At 44.1% G+C, this 17,377-nt stretch overlaps 1 non-coding gene across 1 annotated transcript; it reads right to left on the bottom strand.

Moving 5' to 3' along the window:
• Positions 1-297: 297 nt before the first annotated feature.
• LOC120104362 lies at positions 298-404 on the bottom strand. Its single transcript, XR_005506769.1, has one exon. It is a non-coding gene; the product is annotated as a small nucleolar RNA R71 (small nucleolar RNA).
• Between the last annotated feature and the right edge of the window lie 16,973 nt (positions 405-17,377).

Below are 17,377 nucleotides of genomic sequence, written 5' to 3'. Positions count from 1 at the left end.
ATTCCTATTGCTGCGAGAGCTTTTGACATGAAATCAGGAATAATCCAATTACTCCCAAAGTTTCATGGACTTGACTCAGAAAGTCCCTATTTGCACCTAAAAGAATTTGATGAAGTGTGTTCAACACTTCAATTTAATAATATCAATGAAGAGGTAGTGAAGCTTAAGTTATTTCCCTTTTCTTTAAAGGAAAAAGCTAAGTCATGGTTACACTCCTTAAGGCCTAGGACCATAGCTACCTGGCAAGAAATAACAAGAGAATTTTTAAAGAAATTCTTTCCAACACATAAAACAAACACACTTAGAAGAAATATCATGAACTTCGTACAAAAAGATGGAGAAATATTTTTTCAGTGTTGGGAAAGATTTAAGGACCTTCTTCTTGCTTGCCCACATCATGGATACGAAATTTGGAGAATCATCAGTTTCTTTTATGATGGTTTGACCTCCAATATGAGACAATTTGTGGAAATGATGTGTAATGGTGAATTTATGAATAAGGAACCAGAGGAAGCCTGGGACTATTTTGATCTGTTGGCAGCAAATGCACAGGCCTGGGATACAATAGATAAGAACGAGAAACCTCAAAAATCGACTAATACTAAAGGAGGAATGTATCATGTTAAAGAAGAAAATGATGTAAATTTAAAGATTGCTAATCTAACTAGGAAGGTTGAAGCCATTGAATTAAGCAGAGCCAATACAGGAAAGGCACCTACTATAGATGAAAGTATATGTGAAATCTGTGAGAGTAATGCACACTTAACCAAGGATTGTCCTACAATCCCCGCCTTCCAAGAAGTGTTGCATGATCAAGCGAATTTTACAAATGCTTATAAGAGACCATTTCCTGAAACATATAATCCTAACTGGCGAAACCATCCTAACTTTAGTTGGAGACATGGACCCACTGCCAATGAATCTCAAGGGAATTCCATACCCTATGTGCCACCCCATAAGAGATCTCTTGAGGATACTTTGCAGGCATTCATGGAAGGGCAGACCCAGATAAATCAGAATACCATGCAGTCACTTCAAGAACTTAAAAATTCTGTAGGTAGAATTGAGGCTCAACTCAATGTTAGGGAAAAAGGGACATTTCCAGCCCAACCTCAATCTAACCCAAAGGGTCAACATGAGGTCCATGAAGCAAGTTCATCCCAACCTAAATTTGAACAAGTTAAGTCTGTCACAATCCTCCGTAGCGAAAAAATAATTAACAAAGAAATTCCAACGAAGGATGACAGACCTGAAAAATCCATTGAGAAAAGGAATGAAAATAATACCGAACAAGATGATCCAATACCTCATCATAAAATAGTTGCTCCATTCCCTCAGCGCTTGCTTGCAGCTAAAAAAGGAGTACCTGATCAAGAAATTTTGGATATCTTTAAACAAGTAAAGATTAACATTCCTCTATTAGATGCCATTAAGCAGTTTCCATCTTATGCAAAATTTTTAAAAGATCTTTGTACCATAAAGCGAAGCTTTACGTACAAAAGAAAGCTTTTCTAACTGAACAGGTGAGTGCTATTCTCAAACACAACACCCCACCTAAATATAAAGATCCTGGTTGTCCTACCATATCTTGCATCATAGGAAACTTCAGGATACAACGAGCCTTTCTGGATTTAGGTGCTAGTGTTAACTTACTGCCCTATTCAGTTTATGAACAATTAGGACTCGGTGAACTAAAACCCACCAAGGTTACTCTCCAACTTGCTGATCGATCTATAAAGATACCAAGAGGAGTAGTCGAGGATGTACTTGTCCAAATCGATAAATTTTATTTTTCAGTCGACTTCATAGTATTAGATACCCAGCCTGTCATGAACTGTACCACTCCAATACCTGTCATTCTAGGCCGCCCATTTCTAGCTACTTCTAATGCTTTGATCAACTGTCGAAATGGAATAATGAAAATGTCATTCGGGAATATGACTATAGATTTTAATATATTTAACATTTGTAAACAACCCGATAATGATAACGAAAATGATGAAATTCATGGAGTTAATCTGATCGACTCCATTGTAGAAGATGCTCTTGTCCCATCTCTTTCTTCTGATCCTTTAGAAACATGTCTAACTCATTTCGGAAATACAGATATCAACCAAAACTTTAGAGAAATCAGTGCTATATTAGATTCAGCTCTTTTGTTGGATACAGATAGGTGGAAATCTCGTTTTGAAGAATTGCCCACACGCAACAATAGTCCTCTACCATCTAGTGTTCAAGCACCTAAACTTGAGCTAAAGCCTTTGCCATCTGAGCTCAAGTACGCATACCTTGGTCAAGAAGAGACTTTTCCTGTGATCATATCATCCCAACTCGAACAAAATCAGGAATTAAAATTGTTAGAAATTCTCAAGGAACATAAGGGAGCAATAGGGTGGACAATTGCTGATATCAAGGGAATTAGTCCCTCAATTTGCACTCATAGAATCTACCTAGAAGCTGATGCCAAACCTTCTCGTCAACCTCAACGTCGATTAAACCCAAACATGAAGGATGTGGTTAGAGCAGAAGTTCTGAAACTTCTGGATGCGGGTATGATCTACCCAATTTCAGATAGTAAATGGGTAAGTCCAACCCAAGTGGTCCCGAAAAAATCTGGTGTTACTGTAGTCAAAAATGCCAACAATGAATTAGTTCCAACTAGGGTCCCCACTAGTTGGCGTGTATGCATTGACTACAGAAAACTTAATTCTGTCACTAGGAAGGATCATTTTTCTCTACCTTTTATTGATCAAATCTTAGAAAGGTTGGCAGGCCACAAATTTTATTGCTTCCTAGATGGCTATTCAGGTTACAACCAAATTGCAATTGATCCTGAAGATCAGGAAAAGACCACTTTTACATGTCCTTTTGGCACATTTGCTTACAAGAGAATGCCTTTTGGATTATGTAATGCTCCTGCAACCTTCCAAAGATGCATGCTCAGTATTTTCTCTGACATGGTTGAGCATTTTTTGGAAGTCTTCATGGATGATTTCTCTGTTTTCGACTCCTCTTTTGAAAACTGTATAGACCATTTAAGGCTAGTCTTAATTCGGTGTGAGGAGAAGAATCTAATCTTAAACTGGGAAAAGTGCCATTTCATGGTAACTAGGGGAATTGATCTCGGGCATGTCATTTCATCTGAAGGAATTGAAGTAGACAAGGCTAAAATTGACTTAATTGCTAACTTACCCAACCCAAAAACTATCAAAGATATACGCTCATTTTTGGGTCATGCAGGATTTTATAGGAGATTTATTAAAGATTTTAGTTCAATATCTAAACCCTTATGTAATCTCCTTCAAAAGGAAACCATATTTGTGTGGTCTGAAGAATGTCAAAAAGCTTTTGATAAACTTAAAAGCTTGCTGACCTCTGCTCCCATCATGCAACCACCTGACTGGTCGCTTCCTTTTGAAATTATGTGTGATGCTAGTGAATATGCAGTTGGGGTAGTTCTAGGGCAAAGAAAAGAAAGAAAACCTTATGTTATCTACTATGCAAGTAAGACTTTAAATAGTGCACAAATGAATTACACCACTACGGAAAAAGAACTACTCGCCGTAGTATTTGCACTAGACAAATTTAGGTCTTACTTGATTGGATCCAAAATCATTATCTACACTGACCATGCTGCCCTTAAATACCTTCTTTCAAAAAAGGATGCTAAGGCGCGTTTGCTTAGGTGGATCCTTCTGCTCCAAGAATTTTTTCTAGAAATAAGAGATAAAAAGGGGGTAGAGAACGTAGTAGCTGATCACTTGTCCCGTCTCACTCTTCCAAATTCCTTAGACAATTCACCCATAAAAGACACTTTCCCTGATGAGCAACTGTTTGAGATCACATCTTCACCCTGGTTTGCAGACATTGCAAATTTTCTAGTCACAGGTGAACTACCAAGTCATTGGAATAAACAAGACAAAAGAAAATTTTTGACTGAAATAAAAAATTTTTTCTGGGATGATCCTTATCTTTTCAAATACTGCCCAGACCAAATTATTAGGAGATGTGTACCTAATGACGAATTTATTAGTGTCATTTCCTTTTGTCATTCTGAAGCTTGCGGTGGTCATTTCTCTGCTAAGAAAACGACTGCAAAAATTTTACAGTGCGGTTTCTATTGGCCCACCTTGTTTAAAGATTTCCATAACTTTTGCAAAGCTTGCGAGCGTTGTCAAAAGTTAGGTGGGATAACTCGTAGGAATATGATGCCTCTTAACCCAATTTTAATTATCGAAATATTTGATTGTTTGGGAATAGATTTTATGGGTCCATTTTCTCCTTCATTCGGAAATTTGTACATCTTAGTAGCTGTAGATTATGTCTCCAAATGGATTGAGGCAATTCCTTGCAAACATAATGACCACAAAACTGTTTTAAAATTTTTAAAAGAAAACATTCTTTTCAGATTTGGAACGCCTCGAGCCATCATCAGTGATGGGGGTTCACACTTCTGTAATAAGCCTTTTGAGGCTTTAATGCGAAAATATGGGATCACCCATAAAGTCGCCACCCCTTATCATCCACAAACAAGTGGACAAGTTGAAGTATCAAATCGATCAATTAAGAATATTCTGGAAAAAACGGTTAACCCAAATCGCAAAGACTGGTCTTTGCGTTTAACTGATGCACTTTGGGCTTATCGTACTGCTTTTAAAACTCCAATTGGTATGTCTCCGTACCGTCTTATTTTTGGTAAACCGTGTCACTTGCCTGTGGAATTGGAGCATAGGGCATACTGGGCTATTAAGAGATTTAATTTTGATATGGATAAGGCTAGTTCACTACGCAAACTTCAACTTAATGAACTAGAGGAAATCAGGAATGAAGCATATGAGAATGCTCGAATTTATAAGAATAAAATGAAAGTCTTTCATGATAGAAATATTATGAGAAAAACATTTGAGCCTTCCCAGAAAGTTCTATTGTATAATTCAAGACTTCATTTATTTCCAGGAAAATTGAGATCTAGGTGGACTGGTCCATTTATAGTTAAAACTGTTTATCCGTATGGAACCGTTGAGATAGAGAATCCAAACACCGGTAATATTTTTAAAGTAAATGGCCAACGTTTGAAGTTATTTTTGGACAACTTTACCCCAGAAGTTGAATCGACCAATCTGGGAGATCCTGTTTATCAGGATTGATCTCTATATCTGCTAGAGATCCTTTGTTTGTACATAATTTTTCTTTCTTTCATATGACAATTGGTGAGCAACAACAGTGTGCAGTCATTCTATCAGGTAAATTCTAACCTTCAGCCTTATTATCCTTCATACTATCATATTTAATGCATTCATGTTGAAACATTGGGGACAATGTTGAATTTAAGTTGGGGGGAGAGATTACTATATTTTTCTATATATCATACCAATTGTCATATATTTCAAAAAAAAAAAATCTCTATTTAAATATATATATATATATATAAATAAAAAATAATACAAAAATATAATAATAGTAATAATAATAACAAACATATATTTTGTTGCATTTAATTACCACTATATTTTTCAAAGAAATAAACATGTGTAGCTATTAAGGCAAGGAGCATATTATGACTTATTAGAGACCTATTATTAGATCCCCACACAAGTATTCAATAACAATAGGAAAGCCTCAGAAGTTCACTTGTGTTACCTATTTGTTTGTTGACCTTATTCGCAAAAGAAGTACGAGTGTCCTTGTCTTAAAGTCCATGTTTTGGTTTTCACATAAAGATTGAGTTTGAAATTCCCGGCTAGATTACCTGGGTGCCTTATGTTCTGACCTTGGTTGACCTATAGTCACAATACAGTCACGTTACATATGTATATAAAAAAAGAGAGAGAGAGAGAGAAATAATACAGTTTGTCTTCACTGAGTAACCGGGCCTCTTGCCTACAAAGCAGCGAGTGTTCGCGTAAAAAGGTGAAAATAACTGAAATAAGTGATTAGTCTGGCCTCGTGGCGTAGTCTGATTCGAGTAATTAAGTCCGAGGGGTGTTTCACCTAATGCCTTGAGCCAACTGGATCAAGAGTCATTGACCCAAAGCTCGTTATATGGACCTTACTAGAGCCTAATGGAGTTGGACTGTTGTAGTCATATAAAAAAAAAAAGAAGAAAAAATAATAATATTTTAAACATGAGTGAGTTAGTTAAACTTAAACCAAGTGACATGTGGATGACTGGTTTGACTCTATTATTTTAGAACTCTGTGTACCTGGGATGTCTAGTTGGGATTGATAGCTTCATTTTTTTATATGCGAACCATTCTGGATAAATAACATGTGATATTCGGAAAATTTAGTGGGTCGGAAGCTAACAAATGGTAGTTAACACTTGTGAATTTGAGTAGTGCACCTAGAACTCAAGGGGTACCCAATTGTGGTGGAGGTATAGGTATTCTGAAACATCACATTTACATTTGCCTTAAGGATTGCTATGTTTTAAAGTATCTTTTTGATTTCAAAAAAAAAAAAAAAAAAAAAACGATGTTTGTGGGTAACATCACTGCAAATCCTCACGAGACAACACTCGTCCACTAGGGTAACCTAGGGGTTTAACGGCTTGTTGCACATGCTAAGTGCAATCGTAATGCTCTACGAAAGTGAGTATTTATTTTAATTCATGCATATTGATATATATTAATAAAAATAAATAATACTTTTGCACTCTCATTCTATCATTTTCACACTAAATTGCTAGAGACTAGCAATAAGCTAGTTGGGGGGTGTGATGAGAGTACAAAAGTGAAATTTTCATATTATCTTAATTAGTATTATAGTTAATTTTTATTAATAAAATTAATTAATTAATGTTTTATTTGTGTTTGAGTGAAATTCATCCAAGAGACCCAGTAACTCTGGATTTGAGCCCAATGCCTGGCAGCCCAAGCTCAATAAAATTTCCAAACATCCACAGCATGGGGGCTTTGAAATTTTCTAATTTCCCAACCGACCGTGGAAACGGACTTTTTAATTCCAAGCATCATGGCATCTCATCCAAGGGACCTAAACCAAATCCAAGGGACCTAAATCAGACCCAAGGGACCTAAGCTAAACCAGCTCTTCAATTCCAAGCGGCATCTCATCATCTTTCCGTTTCCCCTATTTTCTTCCCAGCTCAGCATGGAGCGTGCGACGGAAGAGGAGGAGCCATCCGATGGAGCGTGCGACGGAAGAGGAGGAGGCCAGCAGCCATCGGAGGAGAGGAGGCCAGCAGCCGAGTCTTCTTAATTTCCCAACGTCAACATCTGGAGCTTCCCAAACCTGAAGAGTCTCAAGCGATTCAACTTCATCCCGCATCTCAAGAACATGCTATAAGAGGAGCAGCAGCCGACGGAAAGAAGGGAGGAGGGGGGGGATTCATTCCTACACGGGAGAAGAAGAGGAGGAGGATCTATCGGCATTATTCCCAGCCGGACGGAACAACCCAGCTAGCCGGACGGATCCATCCAAGTTCGAGCGAGAGAGGGAGGAAGGAGGAAGGAGGAAGAGGCCACGGGAGGATCTACCAGCAAAGCTCCCTCTTCCGATCTTTCCTCTTAGCCGTGCGACGAAGGAGGAGAGGCCACGGGAGAAGATTCAAGGAAAACAGAGTGCTCTGTTTCCTTGATAGAAGAAAGATAAAAAAAGGGGTTTATGTTTATTTTATTTATTCTATGCTAATCCCTTTTATAAAATGTTCCCATTTCATATGAGTAGCTAAATCTCCTCTAGCTAAGGCTAGGGAAAAGCCTAGTATTTTCTTCATGTATTTCATTTAATCATCAATGGGATTTTAATGTTTTTGATTTAATTTATGGTGCAGAAAATTTATAGAAATTATTTCAAACTTATATATTTTCTTTGATTTGTTATTTCCCCCGGGTATAACAGATGCTTAGAAATCCCTGTAGTTTAAAATAGAATTTCTGTAATGCTGCCCATAAAACTAAATCTATTTAACTGAGATAATAGATGATTTTAGGAAAAACATGATGAAGTGCTAGGCTGAATCCTGATGCCTTAGTTATATTTTGACAATCCGAATATTATTTAGCCTTTAGTTTTTTGTTCACTGTCAAATCCCTGTGGATTCGATCTCGGACTTACCGAGAATATTACTTTGCTACACCCTATACTTGGGGTATCCTACGTTTAATTTTCCTTTTTAAAAGAGCAAGATTAAAATCGTAGCAGCGCGACCGAGGTGAAGCGGTGGTCAATGCCAAGCTCGGAGCAGAATTCTCTGAAGTGAATGTTGTCAAACTGGCGACCGTTGTCAGAGATAAGGATGCGGGGGAGCCCGAATCTACAGATTATGGACTTCCAGACAAAATCCCGCATCTTCTGCTCGGTGATTCGGGCAAGGGGCTCGGCTTCCACCCACTTTGTGAAATAGTCGATGGAAACTACCAGGAACTTCCTCTGTCCGGTGGCCAGTGGAAATGGCCCTAGGATGTCAATTCCCCACTGGGCAAAAGGCCAAGGGGAGCTGATTGAAGTCAAGGGAGCCGAGGGCCGGCGTTGAACGTTGGCGTTCCTCTGGCACCGGTCACATCTTTGGACGAAGTCCACAGCATCCTTCTGGAGTGTCGGCCAATAGTATCCTTGGCGTAGAATTTTATGGGCCAATGCTCGTCCTCCCAGATGATTTTCACAAATTCCTTCATGGACCTCGCGCATGGCGTAATCAGCCTCCGTTGGGCGAAGGCATCTGAGGAGGGGAGATGTGAAAGATCTCCGATAAAGCTTTCCCTCATGCAGTATGTACCGGATGGCGGAGCGCTTTATTCGGCGAGCTTCTCGTTCATCAGTGGGGAGGACTTCGTCTTGCAAGTAGCTGATGAGTTCATCCATCCAGCTTGGCTCGAACTCAGTGCAGAGGGTCTGCTCGGGCTCGTCTGTACTGGGCTTTTGGAGATACTCCAGTACGGCCGCTTTGGGGAGCTCGCTCATGCGAGAGGACGCCAGCTTTGATAGCTGGTCGGCCCTGAGATTCTCCGACCTGGTAACATGTTGAATGTGAAAAGAGTCCAGGGTCGAGGCGAGATCCCGTACCTTCTGAAGATACCTCTGCATGGTCGGGTCTCTGGCTTCAAAGTCGCCCATGATTTGGTTGACGACGAGCTGAGAATCACTGAAGGCCTTCAAGTCCTTCACTCCTAGCTCTTTGGCTAGCTTGAGCCCGGCGACAAGCGCTTCGTACTCCGCCATGTTATTGGAAGCAGGAAATTCGAGGCGCAAGGCTTGCTCGGCGACCACCCCCTCCGGGCTGGTGAGGATAAGTCCTGCTCCGCTACCCCCCGAGTTTGAAGAGCCATCGACATGCAGTGTCCATGTCAAACTCGGGGTCGGCTCCGTTGGTGGCTCAGATTCGGGCTCGACCTCGTCCGGTATAGTGCACTCGACTATAAAGTCTGCGAGCGCTTGTGCTTTGATCGCCGGTCTGGGTCGGTACTCGAGGTCGAATTCTCCGAGCTCGATGGCCCATTTCGTGATCCGGCCCGCACGGTCTGATCTTTGCAGGATTTGCTTGACCGGCTGGTCGGTCAGTACGGCCACTGTGTGGGCTTGGAAGTAGGGTCGGAGCCTCCGAGCTGAGATGACCAGAGCATAGACAGTCTTCTCCAGTTTGGAGTATCGGGACTCGGCATCCCTCAAGACCCGGCTGGTGTAATATACTGGCTTTTGGAGCTTACCCTCCTCTCGGACCAGGACCGAGCTTACTGCTACAGGGGAGACAGCTAGATACAGGTAGAGGAGCTCACCCTGCTGAGGCTTTGTGAGCAGGGGAGGGAAAGCCAGGAGATGCTTGAGCTCCTCAAAAGATTGCTGGCACTCGTCCGACCACAAAAAGTTCTTCGGCTTCTTGAGGGCTGCGAAAAATGGAAGGCAGCGCTCGGTCGAGCGGAAGATGAATCTCCCAAGAGCTGCAACTCGGCCTGTGAGCCGTTGTACCTCCTTGACCGTTCTGGGAGGCGTCATTTCTTGAAGGGCTCGGATCTTTTCAGGATTGGCCTCGATTCTCCGTTGCGTAATGATGAAGCCGAGGAATTTGCCGGAGGTGACTCCGAATGCACATTTGGCTGGATTGAGCTTCATCTGGTACCTTCGGAGTGTGGAGAATGCTTCATTGAGGTCGGCTATATGGTCTCGCGCCATCTTGCTTTTCACCAGCATGTCATCTACATAAACCTCCATGTTTCGGCCTATTTGGTCTTTGAAGATCCGGCTGACCAGCCTTTGATAAGTTGCCCCGGCATTTTTTAAGCCGAATGGCATCACTCTGTAGCAGTAGGTTCCTCCGTCGGTGATGAAGGCTGTTTTTTTCTCATCTTCCGGCGCCATGCGGATCTGGTTGTATCCGGAAAAGGCGTCCATGAATGCCAGTAGCTCATGACCCGAGGTGGAGTCTACGAGCTGGTCGATGCTGGGGAGTGGAAAGCTGTCCTTTGGGCAGGCTTTATTCAGGTCGGTGTAGTCCACGCACATACGCCACTTTCCGCTGGCTTTCTTGACGAGGACCACGTTGGCGAGCCACTCCGGGTAGGCTATCTCCCGGATGAAGCCAGCTTCAAGGAGATTGCTGACCTCCTCGGCTGCTGCTCGCTGTCGTTCAGGGGCAGCGCCTCGTTTCTTTTGTCGCACGGGCTTGCTGGTTGGCTTCACTTGGAGCCGGTGGACCATGATCTCTGGATCTATCCCCGGCATGTCCGCAGGCGACCATGCGAAGACGTCCATGTTGTCTCGTAGAAAATTGACGAGGCGACCCCTCTCATGCTCGTTGAGGCCAGAGCCGACCTGCACGGTTAGCTCGGGAGTGTTCTCTCGTAAAGGAACTTGAATTAGTAACTCACCAGGCTCTACCCGCTCTTTCTGAGGGTTGACCCGTGCCTCCATGACCTTAGTCGAGGGCTGGCCAGTTGCTGGGGTAGGCACCTCGGCTGGCCATTTTGCCTCGTGGGTCGCCAGGTAGCATCGCCTTGCCACCATTTGGTCCCCTCGAACTTCGCCGACTCCCTGGCTGGTGGGGAATCGCATGAGCAGGTGGCGGGTCGAGACCACTGCTCGGAGGGCGTTGAGACCCGGCCTTCCGAGGATGGCATTGTAGACTGAGGGCAGGCGTATTACAAGGAAGCTCATCCCCACGGTACTTTCACGGAGGGCGAGCCCGGCTGTGACCAGGAGGTCGATTTCGCCTTCTACTGGGACTGAATCCCCAGTAAATCCAACTAACGGAGCATTCATCCTCCGTAGCTGCTCATTTGTCATCCCCATTTTACAATATGCACCAAAATACAAAATATTCGCCGAGCTTCCATTATCGACCAAGATGCGTTTTACATCAAATTTATTTATGATCATGGAGATGACCACGGCATCATCATGGGGAGTTTCGACTCCCTCTAGATCATCATCTGAAAAGGAGATGGCTTCAGAGGCGCGCAGGCGCTTCGAGGAGGTTTCTTCCCCTGAAGCTTCTCCAGCTGAGGCCCCGCCTCGGATGGTGTTGATGATGCCGGCAATGGGCCTGTTGGCATTTGAACCTTCAGGCTGGGCGGCTCTTTCGGCTGGCTTCTTTTCTTCACGCCGGCCTTGCACGAACCGATCGAGCACCCCTCGACGGATGAGTGCTTCGATCTCGTTTCGGAGCTGATAACAATCCTCAGTATCATGGCCGTGATCCCGGTGGAAGCGGCAGTACTTCCGGGAATCACGCCGGATTCTGGTATCTTGTTTCGGAGGTGGGAGCCGGATGCGATCCCGACCCTCGATCTCCATGAGGATTTCAGCCCGAGGAGTATTGAGGGGAGTGTATTTTTCATACCTCTCCTCGGGTGCACGGGCCCGTAGTGGGAACCTCGGGCGGAGTGGTGACCTCTGCTGCGGCGGTCCCCTCAACCGGGGTGGACTCTTCGGACGGGGCGGATTCTTAGCTCGTCGTGGAGACGGGCTTCTGGGCTGGCCGCGCTCCTCGCGGCGTCTCTTCTTGGGGTTCTGCTCGGTCCCGCCCCGCCTAACAGCCACGGCTTCCTCAGCCTTGGCATACTTCCGCGCCCGAGCGAGCATTTCGGTGAGGTCCGCAGGAAAATTCTTCTCGATGGAGAAGAGGAACCTGTAAGACCGGGCCCCAGTCTTTAGCGCTGACATGGCGATGGACTGGTCAAGCTCCCGGACCTCCCATGTTGCAGCGGTAAACCGGTCCAAATACTCCTTGAAGGATTCTCCCTCCTTCTGCTTAATATCTAGGAGGGAGTCGGATGTCCGTCGCTGGGGCTGGCTGGCGGCGAAGTTGCCGGCAAATTGTCTACCGAGCTGCTCGAAGGAAGAGACAGTACTCGGCTTCAGCCCAGCAAACCACAGCCGGGCTGGTCCTCGGAGTGTCGCCGGAAAAGCCTTGCACATCATGGCCTCCGAGGCTCCTTGTAGGGCCATTAAGACCCGGTAACTTTCCAGGTGGTCAAGGGGATCAGCCTTGCCGTTGTAAGGCTCCACCTGAGGCATCTTGAACCGTAGTGGAACCGGTTCATCTTCAATCTCCGGGGAGAAGGGTGACTTCGTAGTGAACTCGAAGTCGCCATCACGTCCTGGTTTTCTTCCGTGGAGTGCCTGGATTTGGCGCTCCAGCTTCTCGACCTTCTTGTCGAGTTCGTCATTCTGGAGGATCGCTGCAGCGGTTCGTTCGGGCGCAGGTTGCCCTGGAACCGACTCGGCTTCTGAAGGCTGAGACCAGCCTCCGTGGCCTCTGACTGGGTGCTCTCTCCAGAGGGAGGCCTGGACTTGAGAGTCCTGACCTCGAAGGGGAAGTCCGCTTGTAGGAGGCTCCGGTTGAACTGGAGCCGGAGGAGGTGGTGCCGTTAGGATGCCCCTGGGTTGCAGGCTTTGGACAGCGGTGGCCAAGGCCTGCACCTGTTGCACCAGGGCATCAAACTGCTCCGGCCGAACTTGAGGTGCTGACTCGGCCGGAGGTGGTGAGTTTCGGACAGAATGTTCTGGACTGAGTGGAGGACGTCGAGAGGCGTTGGAAGCCCCTTTACTTCTTAGCTTCATGGCAGCAACTCGGTCCCTTCCTCTAGCGCCAACTGTTGCTGGAAATTGGACCCGGGGGCCGCCGCGAAACCAGGGGAGGAGGAGCTCCGCAGCAGGGACGGTGGTCGGCGGTGCGCCGGCTGGTGGCGTCCTCCTGGAGGGCGTGAGTCCTGCAAAAAAGCCGGTGGCCGGGCTTTCCGGCGCCGGCCCTCCGATGCTTAAGTCAGAGGGGGCTAGTACGTTGAGAGAGCAAGGAAGAGATATGTGGAGAAGATGAAGAGAATATTAAGCTCAATTGTGTCTATGCTGTTTACTTGTGTTTGTTTCGGGGTCCCCCCCTTCTTTCCTCCCAGGCTTCCTTTTATAGAAGGATTTTATGTTACCTGGGAGGTGACAGGGGAGTTTGTTCTCTTTTGTAATAATTGGGCACGATTTGGCCCATTAATGGCGTAGTGGAGAATAAGGCCGAATCAGGCTGGAGTCAGGGAGTTGTCGCGGTTGATCAGACCCGTTGGAGTGGTTGAACCGTCGGCCGTAGTGGGCCTGGGTTTCGTGGATGGTAAGTGCATTTATTGCCGAGTGAACCGGCGGTCAGGGAGAGCCATACGCTCTGATGGTTCAGTGATCCGGAGATCGTCTTGAGCCGTGTTCATTAAATGACTGAGGGCTCTGGAGACTTGAGGAAGTCTCATGCATTAATGATAGGTCGTGCCAAAATACCTGCGGGGATCTTGTGCCTTGACGGCTCAGAGATAGCGGTAGGTGGCAGGTTGTAGTGGAGTTGTGTATATAGCCGTTAGATCCTTTAAAAGGTTAGGCGGAGGTTGAGTATTTGGTTAAGGCATCGGGTCGGCAGGGGTGCCGGGCCGAGCTGGCTGCCCAACGGGGCGCCCTGTGGCGGGGTCACTTCTGGTACTTCTGGTCGGCGCTCTTTGGGCGAGCGCCTCTATTTGGCGGTCTTTCCGGTTGGTGCTCTCTAGTCGAGCGCTTTCCTGGTCGGCGTCCTCTGGTCGGCTTTTTCTAACCGAGCGTCCCTACTTGGTGCTTCGGTTGGGCCTTTTCGGATCGGCGCTCTCTAGCCGAGCACCCCTCTGGTCGGTGCCCTTTGGTCGAGCACTTCTTAGCGCTCTCTCTGGTCGGCGCTCTTTGGCCGAGCGCCTCCGTGGTGATATGACTTGGGTTTTTTCCCCAACAGGTAGTAAAACTCGAAACGTCTCAAATTATTTAAGGGCTCAAAATGATGTCGAAATGTCAATTTTTTTGTAAAGTTTGGTCGGAAAATAAATGAAACTTCTTGAAGTGCTACAAAAAATTAGACATTATGATAACTAGCTTTGGCTGTATTTCTCAGCCGCCAAATGATCTAGAAAGTGGCAAACAAGAATTAATAATAATGCTGCCGCAATTAGAGAATAATTACAAAAAGCTCCATATAAAGATAAGATCATGCCTCAATGACTACATTACTTTAAAAAATAATTAAAATAGTGAAACCCCATGGACTTTTTTTTCATCACCTTACCTTTTCTCCCTCCCAATGATGAATTCCACGGTCAGGTCCATCGAGGAACCACCACGGGGAAAGCGGTCACATCCAGCTTCTTGTCACAACCCCATTTGTCTACGAACCTTGGATCAAACGATAGTCGTTTCATCCATCAAACGAGACCAACGGTTGTGATTATTTCTCTTGTTTTAGGTAGTGAGAACGTCCTAACTCCGTGCGACTTTCCACGCCAATTCATGTGCGAAGCTTGGCTTCTTTTCTTTGTTCCTGGAATTCGTTCTCAGATTGGGGGGAGAATGTCAAAGTTCGGGCCTGTCGTTTTTCCATCCCAACAACACGCTTGTCTGCTCGGTGGCAGCCATCTGCCAAACCTGCCCTCATTAAATGAATTTCCTTGAGTTCTTTGAGGCTGGGAGCCTTGGACCGGAACCATGGTTTGAAATAGACGCCGTTACCCAATTATTTGAAAAACTCTGTTTACTGTTACAATGGTATTTGTGATTTTTTTAAAAAAACTATGATCTGTCTTAAAGTGATCTTGTAAATGAAGCATATCTATAGAGATACCAACCAGCAGTGAATTGGGTGGCCTTATATGTGAAGCCAATAGTCCCACATTGGAAAGACTCGTTCCAGAGCCTGGGCATATAAGGCGGATGTCTCCAATCTTACAGATGCATTTTGGGTGGAAAACAAAATCGAGGAGGGGTGAAGAACGCTTGCGTGAAGCTCCGAAATTGGACAATATTTGGCAAGAGAGCTCCGTGTTCTCCCCTCATGTGGCCCCCACGTGGGCACTGGGTGCCTTACGTGCCTCGCGGAGATGGGGGCGTGACATTTGGTGTCAGAGCCGAGGACGGTTCTTGTCCGATTGTGGGAAGGGTGTGAGCTCCAATAGTCCCATATTGGAAAGATTGATTTCAGAGCCTGGGCATATGAGGCGGGTGTCTCCAAATTCTACAGACGCGTTTTGGGTAGAAAACAAAATCGAGGAGGGGTGAAGGACGCTTGCGTGAAGCCCCGCAATCAGACAATATCTGGCAGGGAAGCTCCGTATTCTCCCTCATGTGGCCCCTACATGGGCACTGGGTGCCTCACGTGCCCCACGCAGGCAGGGGCGTGACATTATATGTAGCCAACCACTTCAGAAATATTCTTTGAATAGAGGAGGATATTATCCGATGCGCTTCAGAACCTGTTATTTTTTTTGGATTGTATCCGTATCCGTAATGTATAATACGTCAGTTTTAGCAAATTAAAAAAAAAGAAAAAGAAGAAGACATGACTTACAATGTTAGTTATAGTTAGGTGTTATCCAATGGCAAAAGCAATGTTTTTTAGTTCATATATTAGTTGCTCATTTGATTAAAATATCACCATCATGATTTTTTAGGGGTAATCATTAAATACTACCATTACAATATAATTATTTCTCTCTATAATATCAATTAGCAATAATGATACCTAGCCCATTATAACGATTTTTATTTTGTTTCTTTACAACATTAAGAGTTTTATAGGATAAATAGGATTTTTAGTGCAATTTGTGCTAATAATGATTTTAAGAAACTTTTTGTTTGGCCAATATCTCAATAGCTCCCGTTTTTCCATTGTAATATGTTAAAATAAAAATTTATTGGTTAGTATTATTACTATCATTAGCTAAAATAATGGAGTTACTGCATCATGTCCTATGTAAAGAATAAAATAGTACAAATGTTTAAACTTTGAAAAGTTTGTTAGATGAACAGTGAAATAGTCAGAATAAGACCCTTATTTTTGTCACATAACGGCCAAGATGACAGGATAACGGCAACTTCAGATGAGCCTCTTATGTCTATTAGCGTAGCGGGCTTCCAGAATCCCTCTCTAACGACCGTTAGGTAGACGAGAGATTCGAATTTTGAAACAACCAAGATTTTGTTTTGATGGACAGCTGGGACCTGGAAACAGAGCCAGCTGGAGCTGTCGAAAAGAAGGGTATCCTTGTAAATTTGTACGGGAGTCAAAAATAGAACATTGCTCTCCCTTTTTTTTATTTTTGTTTTTTGGCCTTTTCGAAGAGAAAAGTTGATAAAAAGCTGTTAAAGCTTTACCGTGTCAGCGAAATGATTCGATTTCAGCAAGTAATCAAATAAAGTTTGGACCTGAAAAATGCTAAAAATATAGAATCTCGATGAAAAAGACATTTTTAAGTGCATTCCGTTCCAAACATACCACAAAGATCTAAAATAATTACAACTTTACCGCTGCACTACGTGTATCACCAAAGGCTTCCACGGACCATTTTCCCATCAGACGGCGAAGATCATCTGAACATTATGCGGCGATCCACTAATATGAATTTTTATTTTATTATTTTTTTGGAACACCTCCTAAGTTCTACTTCTTGCCTAATAGCTATATAACTACAACTTTGCCATTTAGTTACATTTTCCACCAAAAAATTATAAAGGAAATGCTCCAATAGAACTAACTTTCAATCAGACGGTGGACATCATCTGAACCTCGTTGAGCGATCCATCTGAACTGTATAGGTACAAAATTTGCCATTGTGCTGCATGTTCCATCAAACGGTGGACGGCACCCAATCGTCTTGCGCAGTTCCACATGTATAAATTTTTTATTTTATTTTTTTTGAAATACTCTCTTAAGTTTTCCGTTTTCTAATAGCTACATAACTACGATTTTCCTATTGAGACATATGTACTGTCAGATATTTGTTGACTCCAAAGTGAAAAATTATAAGAAAAGATCTTCCATGGCCATTTTCTAATCAGACGGTGGCCATTTTTTATTTTATTTTTTGAAATACTCTCCATTTTATTTTTTAATAAATATAATACTTGCTTCTCCCTCTCTTCTTTTGGCCTT

This window comes from Phoenix dactylifera, chromosome 17 (assembly GCF_009389715.1).
Source record: "Phoenix dactylifera cultivar Barhee BC4 chromosome 17, palm_55x_up_171113_PBpolish2nd_filt_p, whole genome shotgun sequence".
In the NCBI taxonomy this organism is placed as follows: domain Eukaryota; kingdom Viridiplantae; phylum Streptophyta; class Magnoliopsida; order Arecales; family Arecaceae; genus Phoenix; species Phoenix dactylifera.
This window is presented reverse-complemented; position numbering and strand designations above follow the sequence as displayed.